Genomic DNA, 16,123 nt, shown 5'->3' on the forward strand with positions numbered 1-16,123 from the left:
TTGACTGGTACTGTACATTTGTTTCATCACAAAACCAGAGGGCGACATCTGCCTGGTGACGTCCACAAAGCAAATATTGTGTGTAACACCTGCAGCGCGGTCAACAGTTATATGATCTGCAGCAAGGTGAACAGTTATAGGACCTGCAGCAAGGTGAACAGTTATAGGACCTGCAGCAAGGTGAACAGTTATATGACCTGCAGCAAGGTGAACAGTTATAGGACCTGCAGCAAGGTGAACAGTTATAGGACCTGCAGCAAGGTGAACAGTTATAGGACCTGCAGCGAACAGTTATAGGTGAACAGTTATAGGACCTGCAGAACAGTTATAGGTGGTGAACAGTTGCAGGTCAACAGTTATAGGACCTGCAGCGCGGTGAACAGTTATAGGACCTGCAGTGAACAGTGCAGGTCAACAGTTAGCGCGGTGAACAGGACCTGCAGCAAGGTGAACAGTTATAGGACCTGCAGCAAGGTGAACAGTTATAGGACCTGCAGCGCGGTGAACAGTTATAGGACCTGCAGCAAGGTGAACAGTTATAGGACCTGCAGCAAGGTGAACAGTTATAGGACCTGCAGCAAGGTGAACAGTTATAGGACCTGCAGCGTGGTGAACAGTTGCAGGTCAACAGTTATAGGACCTGCAGCGCGGTGAACAGTTATAGGACCTGCAGCGTTATAGGTGAACAGTTATAGGACCTGCAGCAAGGTGAACAGTTATAGGACCTGCAGCAAGGTGAACAGTTATAGGACCTGCAGCAAGGTGAACAGTTATAGGACCTGCAGCAAGGTGAACAGTTATAGGACCTGCAGCAAGGTGAACAGTTATAGGACCTGCAGCAAGGTGAACAGTTATAGGACCTGCAGCAAGGTGAACAGTTATAGGACCTGCAGCAAGAACAGTTATGAACAGTTATAGGACCTGCAGCAAGGTGAACAGTTATAGGACCTAGGTGAACAGACCTGCAGCAAGGTGAACAGTTATAGGACCTGCAGCAAGGTGAACAGTTATAGGACCTGCAGCAAGGTGAACAGTTATAGGACCTGCAGCGAACAGTTATAGGGTGAACAGTTATAGGACCTGCAGCGCGGTGAACAGTTATAGGACCTGCAGCGTGGTGAACAGTTGCAGGTCAACAGTTATAGGACCTGCAGCGCGGTGAACAGTTATAGGACCTGCAGCGCGGTGAACAGTTACAGGTCAACAGTTATAGGACCTGCAGCGTGGTGAACAGTTGCAGGTCAACAGTTATAGGACCTGCAGCGCGGTGAACAGTTATAGGACCTGCAGCAAGGTGAACAGTTATAGGACCTGCAGCAAGGTGAACAGTTATAGGACCTGCAGCAAGGTGAACAGTTATAGGACCTGCAGCGCGGTGAACAGTTATAGGACCTCAGCAAGGTGAACAGTTATAGGACCTCTAGCAAGGTGAACAGTTATAGGACCTGCAGCGCGGTGAACAGTTATAGGACCTGCAGCAAGGTGAACAGTTATAGGACCTGCAGCAAGGTGAACAGTTATAGGACCTGCAGCGGTGAACAGTTATAGGACCTGCAGCAAGGTGAACAGTTATAGGACCTGCAGCAAGGTGAACAGTTATAGGAAGGTGAACAGTTATAGGACCTGCAGCAAGGTGAACAGTTATAGGACCTGCAGCAAGGTGAACAGTTATAGGACCTGCACCTGCAGCAAGGTGAACAGTTATAGGACCTGCAGCAAGGTGAACAGTTATAGGACCTGCAGCAAGGTGAACAGTTATAGGACCTGCAGCAAGGTGAACAGTTATAGGACCTGCAGCAAGGTGAACAGTTATAGGACCTGCAGCAAGGTGAACAGTTATAGGACCTGCAGCAAGGTGAACAGTTATAGGACCTGCAGCAAGGTGAACAGTTATAGGACCTGCAGCGCGGTGAACAGTTATAGGACCTGCAGCAAGGTGAACAGTTATAGGACCTGCAGCAAGGTGAACAGTTATAGGACCTGCAGCGCGGTGAACAGTTATAGGACCTGCAGCAAGGTGAACAGTTATATGACCTGCAGGTGAAGCAAGTTCATGTTTTCAACAGTTTTACTAAACAACTAGTGATTTAGATCCACAGAGTTACTGCAAGTCAGAACAAAGACAACAGGAGCCCCGCCTCTGCTATTCCAGCACTATTTACACTTAAAACACCATCAAATCAACAAGGTTATATATGCTTAGTTTCATACACTGAAAACAAACTTAAAGATGACAAAAACTATTTAGTTCAATCGATGTTGCTAAATATCATGTGGCTGTCCATGATTTCTGTGTGTGAGCACGTAAATAAGCACCTTTTTTTTTTTTTTTTTTTTTTTTTCCTAGTTGAAGACTAGTTGAATGTCAATGACATCCTCCTCTCTTTCATGTTGGCAAAACGGTCTATAGCTCTGTCATACAGTACAGTTTTAGTCTTTGTTGTCATAGCCTACCTAGCTAAAATGCTAACTAGCCTAGCTTCCTCACATGGGCAACAATGACGCAGCTAAATTAGCTAGCTAGTTAACCTGAGTCTACTAGGCTACTGATTGAACTTCAATCAACTCAGGCCAGTGGCACAATATATTAATTTATGGTTAGATCAGAATCGCCATCATAATCATTGGCCTGTACAGAGAATTAAGTCAAAACCACAAGTCCGAATCCCAATCTCCATCCATGGCTTAGTAAAAGGTCAATTTAGCAAGCTAGCAGGACATCAACGCGAGCACACCAAAAACGAACACGTTTTTCTGATAAACGTTTTGCTGCACCAGGACAAGCCACATTTGACCTCAGGTCAACGCTAATTATTTTAATTATTTTATAATTATTTTATAATATTATCAAGGGAGGCCAAATGCTTGCTGTTGTCAATCAATCAAATGTTACAGCGGCAACATGTTATACTCTTTAGGTCCAGGCAGAATCAGATACTTAGGCTACACATACTGACACAGAGGGGTGCTGTTTCCCTCACTCTGATGATTTCTCTGGTGAGATTCAGCCATTTGCCAATTGATAGAAAATTATGAAAACACAGAGAGAGAGACAAAAGATAAATATTTTATCATTTAAAAAAAAAAGTTTTATTGGTCAAATATTTGGGGAAGCCTGCATCCCTTGACATCCATTAATACACGCTACTGCTAACTGGGGATAGCTAGCTAACGAAATGTCACAAAGCATTATCTAACTGGGGATAGCTAGCTAACATAATGTCACAAAGCATTATCTAACTGGGGATAGCTAGCTAACATAATGTCACAAAGCATGATGCTCTAGCCAGTTAACTTTCATTCTAAAATAACTTCATATTTCTGAGTCAGTCAGAAATTAGACATGGGAGCTAACTAGCTAGCAAGCTACTGAATCAGCTAGCTGTTAATCAAAAAGGTAGATAACTGGTTAATTTGACCCCTGCCCCAAAAAAAGACAACTATTTATCAATGACACTGGAACATTTATACATTTACCACACATAAGATCATTTAAAACATAATTTATGATTTATATAATATATATATATTTTTAAATACAAATATTTGGACCTATTTTTGACCGCTGCCCTGAAATCTGATTGGCCACCCTTTGTGTCCCCCCCCGCCCCATTCTCATTGGATTAGAGCACTGTCAATCTGGCTCAGATTGAGGAGAAAAAGGTAGTGTAAAATATTGGTGAGAACGAACAGTAGATGGGGTCCTCCCCCGGAATATTTTGGGGGGGACTTTTTAAAATCTAATTTCCTGCAATTGTACACAGTTTGACATGACTTCTTATTTTGAGGGGTAGGCAGAGGGGGCTGGTGGGAGGAGCTATAGGAGGATGGGCTCATTGTAAAGACTGGAATGGAACATATCCAACACATGAAACATATGGAAACCACATGTTTTATTCCATTTATTCCATTCCAACCATTACATAGCTCCTCCCACCAGCCTCCTGGAAGGATAAATCATCAGCATCGTTAGCCAGTTGAAGTTGGAAATGTACATACACCTTAGCCAAATACATTTAAACTCAGTTCTTCACAATTCCTGACATTTAATCCAAGTAACAATTCCCTGTTTTAGGTCAGTTAGGATCACCACTGTATTTTAAGAATGTGAAATGTCTGAATAATAGTAGAGAGAATTATTTATTTCAGCTTTTATTTCTTTTCATCACATTCCCACTGGGTCAGAAGTTTACATACACTCAATTAGTATTTGGTAGCATTGCCTTTAAATTGTGTAACTTGGGTCAAATATTTTGGGTAGCCTTCCACAAGCTGTGAATTTTGGCCCATTCCTCCTGACAAATCAAATCAAAAAATCGAATCATATCAAATGTATTTGTCACATACACATGGTTAGCAGATGTTAATGCGAGTGTAGCGAAATGCTTGTGCTTCTAGTTCTAAACAATGCAGTAATAACCAACGAGTAATCTAACCTAACAATTCCAGAGCTGGTGTAACTGAGTCAGGTTTGTAGGCCTCCTTGCTCGCACACACTTTTTCAGTTCTGCCCACAAATTTCCTATGGGATGGGGGCCGGGCTTTGTGATGGCCACAATACCTTGACTTTGTTGTTCTTAAGCCATTTTGCCACAACCTTGGAAGTATGCTTGGGGTCAATGTCCATTTGGAAGACCCATTTGTGACCAAGCTTTAACTTCCTGACTGATGTCTTGAGATGTTGCTCCAATACATCCACATTTTCCTCGCTCATGATGCCATCTATTTTGTGAAGTGCACCAGTCCCTCCTGCAGCAAAGCACCCCCACAACATGATGCTGCCACCCCTGTGCTTCACGTTTGGGATGGTGTTCTTCAGCTTGCAAGCATCCCCTTTTTCCTCCAAACACAATGATGGTCATTATGGCCAAACAGTTCTATTTTTGTATCATCAGACCAGAGGACATTTCTCCAAAAAGTACGATCTTTGTTCCTCCAGCATCTTCACAAGGTCCTTTGCTGTTGTTCTGGGATTGATTTGTACTTTTCGCACCTTCCTGAGCGGTATGACGGCTGCGTGGTCCCATGGTGTTTATTCTTGCGTATTATTGTTTGTACAGATGAATGTGGTACCTTCAGGCATTTGGAAATTGCTCCCAAGGATGAATCAGATTTTTTTCTGAGGTCTTGGCTGATTTCTTTTGATTTTCCCATGATGTCAAGCAAAGAGGCACTGAGTTTGAAGGTAGGCCTTGAAATACATCCACAGGTACACCTCCAATTGACTGAAATTATGTCAATTAGCCTACCAGAAGCATCTAAAGCCATGACATAATTTTCTGGAATTTTCCAAGTTGTTTAAAGGCACAGTCAACTTAGTGTATGTTAACTTCTGACCCATTTGAATTGTGATACAGTGAGTTATAAGTGAAATAATCTGTCTGTAAACAATTGTTGGAAAAATTACTTGTCATGCACAAAGTAGATGTTCTAACCAACTTGCCAAAACTATAGTTTGTTAACAAAAAATTTGTGTAGTGGTTGAAAACGAGTTTTAATGAATCCAACCTTCCGACTTCAACTGTAGAAGCACTAGGCAGAAATCGCTCTACTATTTCCTGGTTCCTAAAATTCGAATAGTTCGCCTAATTTCAGATTGTGACCAACAAGAGAAAATCACTGTACCATCTAAACCGCTGTGGAAAAAAAAAATATTTTTTTAGCTGTATGAAGCTGGTGTACAAACCGAAAGTAAAAGACGCACCCCAAAAAACAATTTAAGCATAGAAATAGTGCACATAGAGCAGATCTACCGTTTCTTAGAACTTTGGTACAGATTTCAGGTCTCCCAAAGAGTTTCATAGTTTTAAAGAAGTTAAATTAATGTCTTCTAAATATTTATAAATAAATATGTATGTGTGCATCATTATAATACACAAAAGATGAAGACCGAGTTTTATTATAGTTTGAGTTCGCCTACTCTACGCCCAGTCCACGTTTTAGTTTTTATGATATATAATAATTGTGTGAACATACCATGGACATAGACTGACACTTGTCGTTGAACGTTGATCCTAACGCCTGAGTCTGTCTCCCGACTGTATTCTGTCAGTATCTACTTCCTAGTCTGTCTCCTGACTGTATTCTGTCAGTATCTACTTCCTAGTCTGTCTCCTGACCGTATTCTGTCAGTATCTACTCCCTAGTCTGTCTCCTGACTATATTCTGTCAGTATCTACTACCTAGTCTGTCTCCTGACCGTATTCTGTCAGTATCTACTCCCTAGTCTGTGTCCTTAGCCTGCCTGTGGTGCCGGGTCAGCGCCAGCTGCGTTTTCATCTTGCTGAACTCGACGGAGCAGCCACCCCCCTCCCCCCTGCCCCCAAAATGTTCTTCTTCAATCTGAGCCAAATTGACAGAGCGCTGATCCATTGAGAATGGGGGCACACCAAGGGTGGCAAAATATATTTCAAGGAGGGGCAAGTGCCACGCCCTCGTGCCCACCCACTCGTGCCACCCACCCCCCATCTCGTACCGCCATTGTGCCACCCCCCACCCCCTGACTCGTACCGCCCTCGTGCCACCCCCCCCGCCTCGTACCGCCCTCGTGCCACCTCCCCCCCGCCTCGTACTGCCCTCGTGCCACCTCCCCCGTCTCGTACCACCATTGTGCCACCCCCCCCGCCTCGTACCGCCCTCGTGCCACCCCCCCGTCTCGTACCGCCATTGTGCCACCCCCGCCACCTCGTACCGCCATTGTGCCACCCCCTCCCACCACCCGTCTCGTACGGCCCTCGTGCCACCCCCCGTCTCGTACCGCCCTCGTGCCGACTCCCCCCGTCTCGTACCGCCCTCGTGCCACCTCCCCCGTCTCGTACTGCCATTGTGCCACCCCCCGTCTCGTACCGCCCTCGTGCCACCCCCCGTCTGGTACTGCCATTGTGCCCACCCCCCGTCTCGTATCACCCTCGTGCCACCCCTCCCCCATCTCGTACCGCCCTCGTACCGCCCCTCCCCTCCCCTCTTCTCCTCTCCCCCTTCCCTCCCCTCTTCTCCTCTCCAATCCTGTCTTTTCCTCCCCTCCCCTCTCTTCTCTCTCCTCCATAGTAAACGGTTACTACAGTAGAAGTGGGTCAGCATCACTTCTCTCCTAATCTGTCATTTGCGTAGTAGCTCTTAATTGCGCTTTAATCTTAACACTACAGCTAAAGTGGTGAGTGGAAGGGTGTGTGTGTGTGTGTGTGTGTGTGTGTGTGTGTGTGTGTGTGTGTGCGTGCGAAATTAAATTCCTCAGTGTGTTAAAGTGATGTCAGCCGGAGAACAGGGCTGAGAAAAAGGCAGCAGAGAGAGAGAGAGAGAGATCAGGCCTGAGAGAGAGAGAGATCAGGCCTGAGAGAGAGAGATCAGGCCTGAGAGAGAGAGAGAGAGAGAGAGATCAGGCCTGAGAGAGAGAGATCAGAGAGAGAGAGAGATCAGGCCTGAGAGAGAGATCAGGCCTGAGAGAGAGATCAGGCCTGAGAGAGAGATCAGGCCTGAGAGAGAGAGAGATCAGGCCTGAGAGAGAGAGAGAGAGATCAGGCCTGAGAGAGAGAGAGAGAGATCAGGCCTGAGAGAGAGAGAGAGAGATCAGGCCTGAGAGAGAGAGAGATCAGGCCTGAGAGAGAGAGAGATCAGGCCTGAGAGAGAGAGAGATCAGGCCTGAGAGAGAGAGATCAAGCCTGGGAGAGAGAGCGAGAGAGCAGCAGCACAATTAGACACAACCAAATCATGAGAAAACAAAAAGATAACTACTTGACACATTGGAAAGAATTAACAAAAAAACAGAGCAAACTAGAATGCTATTTGGCCCTACACAGAGAGTACACAGCGGCAGAATACCTGACCACTGTGACTGACCCAAAATTAAGGAAAGCTTTGACTATGTACAGACTCAGCGAGCATAGCCTTGCTATTGAGAAAGGCCGCCGTAGGCAGACATGGCTCTCAAGAGAAGACAGGCAATGTGCTCACTGCCCACAAAATGAGGTGGAAACTGAGCTGCACTTCCTAACCTCCTGCCCAATGTATGACCATATTAGAGAGACATATTTGCCTCAGATTACACAGATCCACAAAGAATTCGAAAACAAATCCAATTTTGAAAAACTCCCATATCTACTGGGTGAAATTCCACAGTGTGCCATCACAGCAGCAAGATTTGTGACCTGTTGCCACGAGAAAAGGGCAACCAGTGAAGAACAAACACCATTGTAAATACAACCCATATTTATGCTTATTTATTTTATCTTGTGTCCTTTAACCATTTGTACATTGTTAAAACACTGTATATATATATAATATGACAATGTCTTTATTGTTTTGAAACTTCTATATGTGTGATGTCTACTGTTAATTTTTATTGTTTATTTCACTTTATATATTATCTACCTCACTTGCTTTGGCAATGTTAACACATGTTTCCCATGTCAATAAAGCCCTTGAATTGAATTGAATTGAATTGATAGGATCAGGACTGAGAGAAAGATAGGATCATGCCAGAGAGAGAGATAGGATCATGCCAGAGAGAGAGATAGGATCATGCCAGAGAGAGAGATAGGATCATGCCAGAGAGAGAGATAGGATCAGGACTGAGAGAGAGATAGGATCAGGACTGAGAGAGAGATAGGATCAGGACTGAGAGAGAGATAGGGTCAGGACTGAGAGAGAGATAGGATCAGGACTGAGAGAGAGATAGGGTCAGGACTGAGAGAGAGATAGGATCAGGACTGAGAGAGAGACAGGATCAGGACTGAGAGAGAGATAGGATCAGGACTGAGAGAGAGACAGGATCAGGACTGAGAGAGAGATAGGATCAGGACAGAGAGAGAGATAGGATCATGCCAGAGAGAGAGATAGGATCATGCCAGAGAGAGAGATAGGATCAGGACTGAGAGAGAGATAGGATCAGGACTGAGAGAGAGATAGGATCAGGACTGAGAGAGAGATAGGGTCAGGACTGAGAGAGATAGGATCAGGACTGAGAGAAAGATAGGGTCAGGACTGAGAGAGAGATAGGATCAGGACTGAGAGAGAGAAAGGATCAGGACTGAGAGAAAGATAGGGTCAGGACTGAAGAGAGACAGGATCAGGACTGAGAGAGAGATAGGGTCATGCCACCAAGAGAGAGATAGGATCAGGACTGAGAGAGAGATAGGGTCAGGACTGATGCAGAGAGACAGGATCAGGACTGAGAGAGAGATAGGGTCAGGACTGAGAGAGATAGGATCAGGACTGAGAGAGAGAGAGATAGGATCAGGACTGAGAGAGAGAGAGACAGGATCAGGACTGAGAGAGAGATAGGGTCATGCCAGAGAGAAAGAAGGAGAGGGGATGGGAGCGTTATATCGTGTCAGTCAGCCAACCAGCCAACCAGCCAACCAGCCAGTCAGTGTGACTGGTGACAGCGCTGTGTGACTGTGTGACATTGCGCTGTCTCTGTAGAGAGAATTGCTGCCGTAGTGACTTTATGATTGATGGGGTCTCTGGCAGTTCCACACTTGTTGTCCTGACAACAACACTGCCTTCTTCCAGACAAAGAGATCCCTGGTTAGAGAATGTTGGGAAGGGTTAGGGAGAGGTTTGGGAAGGGTTAGGGAGAGGTTTGGGAAGGGTTAGGGAGAGGTTTGGGAAGCGTTAGGGAGAGGTTTGGGAAGGGTTAGGGTTAGGGAGAGGTTTGGGAAGCGTTAGGGAGAGGTTTGGGAAGGGTTAGGGAGAGGTTTGGGAAGGGTTAGGGAGAGGTTTGGGAAGGGTTAGGGTTAGGGAGAGGTTTGGGAAGCGTTAGGGAGAGGTTTGGGAAGGGTTAGGGTTAGGGAGAGGTTTGGGAAGGGTTAGGGAGAGGTTTGGGAAGGGTTAGGGTTAGGGAGAGGTTTGGGAAGGTTTAGGGAGAGGTTTGGGAAGGGTTAGGGAGAGGTTTGGGAAGCGTTAGGGAGAGGTTTGGGAAGGGTTAGGGAGAGGTTTGGGAAGGGTTAGGAGAGGTTTGGGAAGGGTTAGGGAGAGGTTTGGGAAGGGTTAGGTTAGGGGAGAGGTTTGGGAATTAGAGAGAGAGGTTTGGGAAGGGTTAGGGTTAGGGAGAGGTTTGGGAAGGGTTAGGGAGAGGTTTGGGAGGGTTATCGGGAGAGGTCAGGGAAGGGTTAGCCAAAAGGTTACTGGGACAGCGTTACTGGGAGAGGTTTGGGAAGGGTTAGGGTTATGGGAGAGGTTTGAAAGCAGTTAGGGTTAGGGAGAGGGACAGATTTCCAGGGAAGGGTTAGGGTTAGGGAAGGTTTGGGAAGGGTTAGGGAGAGGTTTGGGAAGGGTTAGGGAGAGGTTTGGGAAGCGTTAGGGAGAGGTTTGGGAAGGGTTAGGGAGAGGTTTGGGAAGGGTTAGGGAGAGGTTTGGGAAGGGTTAGGGAGAGGTTTGGGAAGGGTTAGGGTTAGGGAGAGGTTTGGGAAGCGTTAGGGAGAGGTTTGGGAAGGGTTAGGGTTAGGGAGAGGTTTGGGAAGGGTTAGGGAGAGGTTTGGGAAGGGTTAGGGAGAGGTTTGGGAAGGGTTAGGGAAAGGTTAGGGAAGCGTTAGGGAGAGGTTTGGGAAGGGTTAGGGAGAGGTTTGAAAGCGTTAGGGTTAGGGAGAGGGAGAGATTTGGGAAGCGTTAGGGTTAGGGAGAGGTTTGGGAAGGAGAGGTTTGGGAAGGGTTAGGGAGAGGTTAGGGAAGGGTTAGGGTGAGGTTTGGGAATGGTGAGGGAGAGGTGTGGGAAGCGTTAGGGTTAGGGAGAGGTTTGGGAAGCGTTAGGGTTAGGGAGAGGTTTGGGAAGCGTTAGGCTTAGGTTATGGAGAGATACCCTTCCCCCCTGATTTGGAAAGGCACACAGCTGTCTACTGTATATAAAGTCCCATAGTTGACAGTGCACGTCAGAGCAAAAACCAAGCCATGAGGTCGAAGGAATTGTCTGCAGAGCTCCTAGACAGGATTGTGTCGAGGCATAGATCTGGAAAAACATTTATGCTATAACAGCCTCCACTCTTCTGGGAAGGCTTTCCACTAGATGTTGGAACATTGCTGCTATAACAGCCTCCACTCTTCTGGGAAGGCTTTCCACTAGATGTTGGAACATTGCTGCTATAACAGCCTCCACTCTTCTGGGAAGGCTTTCCACTAGATGTTGGAACATTGCTGCTATAACAGCCTCCACTCTTCTGGGAAGGCTTTCCACTAGATGTTGGAACATTGCTGCAGGGACTTGCTTCCATTCAGCCACAAGAACATTAGTGAGGACGGGCACTGATGTTGGGCGATTAGTCCTGGCTCACAGTCGGCGTTCCAATTCGTTCTAATTCATCCCAAAGGTGTTCAATGGGGTTGATGTCAAGGCTCTGTGCAGGCCAGATCAGGACAAAAAAACATTTCTATATGGACCTTGTTTTGTGCACGGGGGCATTGTCAGAAATAGGAAAGGTCCTTCCCCAAACGATTGCACAAAGTTGGAAGCACAGAATCATCTAGAATGTCATTGTATGCTGTAGCATTAAGATTTCCCTTCACTGAAACTAAGGGGCCTAGCCTGAACCATGAAAAACATCCTCAGACCATTATTCCTCCTCCACCAAACTTTACAGTTGGCACTATGCATTGAGGCAGGTAGCGTTCTCCTGGCATCTACCAAACCCACATTTATCCGTTGGACTGCCAGATAGTGAAGTGATTCATCACTCCAGAGAACGTGTTTCCACTGCTCCAGAGTCCAATGGAGGCGAGCTTCACACCACTCCAGCCGACGCTTGACATTGCACATTGGTGATCTTAGGATTTTGTGCGGCTGCTCGGCCGTGGAAACCCATTTCATAAAGCTCCCAGTGAACAGTTCTTGTGCTGACGTTGCTTCCAGAGGCACTTTGGAACTCTAACTTAACACTTTAATAAATATATATATTGTGGTTTCATCCTTCACTTCATGAAATGATGACCTCTTTCTAAATATCTGGTCACATGATTCATTATGTGTTGTAGGTTTCATAGAGAAAAGCTCAACTCACCCCTCCATTTTCCTTATCATTGATACACTCCTGTAATGGATAAAAACACACAGCAAAAAAACCACAGTTGGATCTGCTCTACATGAAACTACTATCAAATAAAAGTAACCGAAACAATTGCTGGTAAACAAATATACTACATATATAATATAATATATAATATACTACTGCCTTCAGACTAAATGCAAACATAAACTTCATAAAGTCGTGAGTGATTCATTCACCTGCGTCCCTCAACGGTGGCAATGAGAGAAATGAAGACTAGAATGTGAGTCAATCTATTGGTGCTCATTTACTAATGGCCTGGCCCTGTTCCGGCCTACTGTCGGGCCGGGTGTTTAAATCATCATGGTGCCCCAAGCCTGACTTGCTGCTGTACTGCAGTGGTGTGTGTGTGTGTAGGTGGATGGGTGGATGGAGAGTGTTAGTGAGGCGCGTGGCATCGTAGTCATGGAGATATATCAGACCCACATAAAAAGCCTCCCTGCACTTTTAATATCAGGACTTTACTGCAATATTAAACAACCTGCAGACAGAGGGAAGGAGAGAGAGAGAGAGAGAGAGAGAGAGAGAGAGGGAGTAGAGAGAGACAAAGAGAGAGACTGAGAGAGAGAGAGAGAGGGAGTAGAGAGAGAAGGGGTAGAGAGAGAGAGAGAGAGAGGGAGTAGAGAGAGAAGGGGTAGAGAGAGAGAGAGAATGGAAAGAGAGAAGGGGTAGAGAGAGAGAGAGAGAGAGAGAGAGGGAGTAGAGAGAGAAGGGGTAAGAGAGAGAGAGAGAGAGAGAGAGAGAGAGGGAGTAGAGAGAGAAGGGGTAGAGAGAGAGAGAGAGAGAGAGAGAGAGAGAGAGATAGAGAGAATGGGGTAGAGAGAGAGGGGGTAAAGGGAGGAGGTAGAGAGAGAGAGAGAGAGAGAGAGAGAGAGGAGAGAGAGAAGGGGTAGAGAGAGAGGGGGTAAAGGGAGGAGGTAGAGAGAGAGAGAGAGAGAGAGGGGGTAAAGGGAGGAGGTAGAGAGAGAGAGAGAGAGAGAGAGTAGAGAGAGAGACAGAGAGGAGAGGGAGTAGAGAGAGAGAGAGAGAGAGAGAGACATATTTCCCTCAGATTACACAGATCCACAAAGAATTCGAAAACAAATCCAATTTTGATAAACTCCCATATCTACTGGGTGAAATTCCACAGTGTGCCATCACAGCAGCAAGATTTGTGACCTGTTGCCACGAGAAAAGGGCAACCAGTGAAGAACAAACACCATTGTAAATACAACCCATATTTATGCTTATTTATTTTATCTTGTGTCCTTTAGCCATTTGTACATTGTTAGAACACTGTATATATATATAATATGACATGTGTAATGTCTTTACTGTTTTGAAACTTCTGTATGTGTAATGTTTACTGTTAATTTTTGTTGTTTTTCACTTTATATATTCACTTTGTATGTTGTCTACCTCACTTGCTTTGGCAATGTTAACACATGTTTCCCATGCCAATAAAGCCCTTGAATTGAATTGAATTGAATTGAGAGAGAGTAGAGAGAGAAGGGGTAGAGAGAGAGGGGGTAAAGGGAGGAGGTAGAGAGAGAGAGAGAGAGAGAGAGAGAGAGAGGGAGAGAGAGAGACAGAGAGAGAGAGAGAGAGAGAGAGAGAGAGACAGAGAGAGAGAGGGAGAGAGAGAGAGAGAGAGAGAGAGAGAGTAGAGAGAGAAGGAGAGAGAGAGAGAGAGAGAGAGAGAGAGAGAGAGAGAGAGAGAGAGGGAGAGAGAGAGAGACAGAGAGAGAGAGGGAGAGAGAGAGAGACAGAGAGAGAGAGAGTAGAGAGAGAGACAGAGAGAGAGAGGGAGTAGAGAGAGAGAGAGAGAGAGAGTAGAGAGAGAAGGGGTAGAGAGAGAGGGGTAAAGGAGGAGGTAGAGAGAGAGAGAGAGAGAGAGAGTAGAGAGAGAAGGGGTAGAGAGAGAGGGGGTAAAGGGAGGAGGTAGAGAGAGAGATGAGAGAGAGAGGGAGGGAGAGAAAGAGAGAGACAGAGAGAGAGAGAGAGTGGGTAGAGAGAGAAGGGGTAGAGAGAGAGAGTGAGTAGAGAGAGAGGGGGGTAGAGAGAAAGAAGGGGTAGAGAGAGAGAGGGGGGGTAGAGAGAGAAGGGGTAGAGAGAGAGAGAGTGAGTAGAGAGAGGGGGGGTAGAGAGAGAGAAGGAGTAGAGAGAGAGAGTGAGTAGAGAGAGAGAGGGGGTAGAGAGAGAGAGAAGGGGTAGAGAGAGAGAGGGGGTAGAGAGAGAAGGGGTAGAGAGAGAGAGAGGGGGTAGAGAGAGAGAGAGGGGTAGAGAGAGAGAGTGGGTAGAGAGAGCGAGGGGGTAGAGAGAGAGCGGGTAGAGAGAGAGAGGGGGGTAGAGAGAGAGTGGGTAGAGAGAGGGAGGGTAGAGAGAGGGAGGGTAGAGAGAGGGAGGGTAGAGAGAGGGAGGCGGAGAGAGAGGGAGGGTAGAGAGAGGGAGGGTAGAGAGAGGGAGGGGGAGAGAGAGGGAGGGTAGAGAGAGGGAGGGTAGAGAGAGAGAAGGGGTAGAGAGAGGGAGGGGAGGAGAGAGAGGGAGGGTAGAGAGAGGGAGGGGGAGAGAGAGGGAGGGGGAGAGAGAGGGAGGGTAGAGAGAGGGAGGGTAGAGAGAGGGAGGGGGAGAGAGAGGGAGGGTAGAGAGAGGGAGGGTAGAGAGAGGGAGGGGGAGAGAGAGGGAGGGTAGAGAGAGGGAGGGTAGAGAGAGAGAAGGGGTAGAGAGAGGGAGGGGGGGAGAGAGAGGGAGGGTAGAGAGAGGGAGGGGGAGAGAGAGGGGGGTAGAGAGAGGGAGGGGGAGAGAGAGAGAGACGGGTAGAGAGAGGGAGGGGGTAAAGGGAGGAGGGAGAGAGAGAGAGAGAGAGAGAGAGAGAGAGAAGGGGTAGAGAGAGAGGGGGTAAAGGGAGGAGGTAGAGAGAGAGAGAGAGAGAGAGGGGGTAGAGAGAGAGGGGGTAAAGGGAGGAGGTAGAGAGAGAGAGAGAGAGAGTAGAGAGAGAGACAGAGAGAGAGAGGGAGTAGAGAGAGAGAGAGAGAGAGAGAGAGAGACATATTTCCCTCAGATTACACAGATCCACAAAGAAGAAAACAAATCCAATTTTGAAAACTCCCATATCTACTGGGTGAAATTCCACAGTGTGCCATCACAGCAGCAAGATTTGTGACCTGTTGCCACGAGAAAAGGGCAACCAGTGAAGAACAAACACCATTGTAAATACAACCCATATTTATGCTTATTTATTTTATCTTGTGTCCTTTAGCCATTTGTACATTGTTAGAACACTGTATATATATATAATATGACATTTGTAATGTCTTTACTGTTTTGAAACTTCTGTATGTGTAATGTTTACTGTTAATTTTTGTTGTTTTTCACTTTATATATTCACTTTGTATGTTGTCTACCTCACTTGCTTTGGCAATGTTAACACATGTTTCCCATGCCAATAAAGCCCTTGAATTGAATTGAATTGAATTGAGAGAGAGTAGAGAGAGAAGGGGTAGAGAGAGAGGGGGTAAAGGGAGGAGGTAGAGAGAGAGAGAGAGAGAGAGAGGGAGTAGAGAGAGAGACAGAGAGAGAGAGAGAGTAGAGACAGAGAGAGAGAGGGAGAGAGAGAGAGAGAGAGAGAGAGAGAGAGAGAGAGTAGAGAGAGAAGGGGTAGAGAGAGAGAGAGAGAGAGAGAGAGAGAGAGAGAGAGAGAGAGAGAGAGAGAGGGAGTAGAGAGAGAGACAGAGAGAGAGAGAGTAGAGAGAGAGACAGAGAGAGAGAGGGAGTAGAGAGAGAGAGAGAGAGAGAGTAGAGAGAGAAGGGGAGAGAGAGGGGTAGAGAGAGGGAGGGGGTAGAGAGAGAGGGGGTAGAGAGAGAGGGGGGTAGAGAGACTGAAAAATAAAGCTGCTTTATGGGCCTGATAGAGTGTGTTCCTATCAGGGGCCATGCTGCATTAATCTAGTAGTCGCTCCTATTCTCTGTGTTACCATGAACCAGCAGCTGGGAACCCATGTGGAGGCAGTGTCTTCTACATGGAACCAGTCATGAAGCAGCCGAGGTAAAATATCAGAAAACAGCATCGGCTAGCCCCCTACTTTTTTCAATTTCTGCCTGAAGACATACGC

This window comes from Oncorhynchus tshawytscha, linkage group LG04 (assembly GCF_018296145.1).
Source record: "Oncorhynchus tshawytscha isolate Ot180627B linkage group LG04, Otsh_v2.0, whole genome shotgun sequence".
Lineage (NCBI taxonomy): Eukaryota > Metazoa > Chordata > Actinopteri > Salmoniformes > Salmonidae > Oncorhynchus > Oncorhynchus tshawytscha.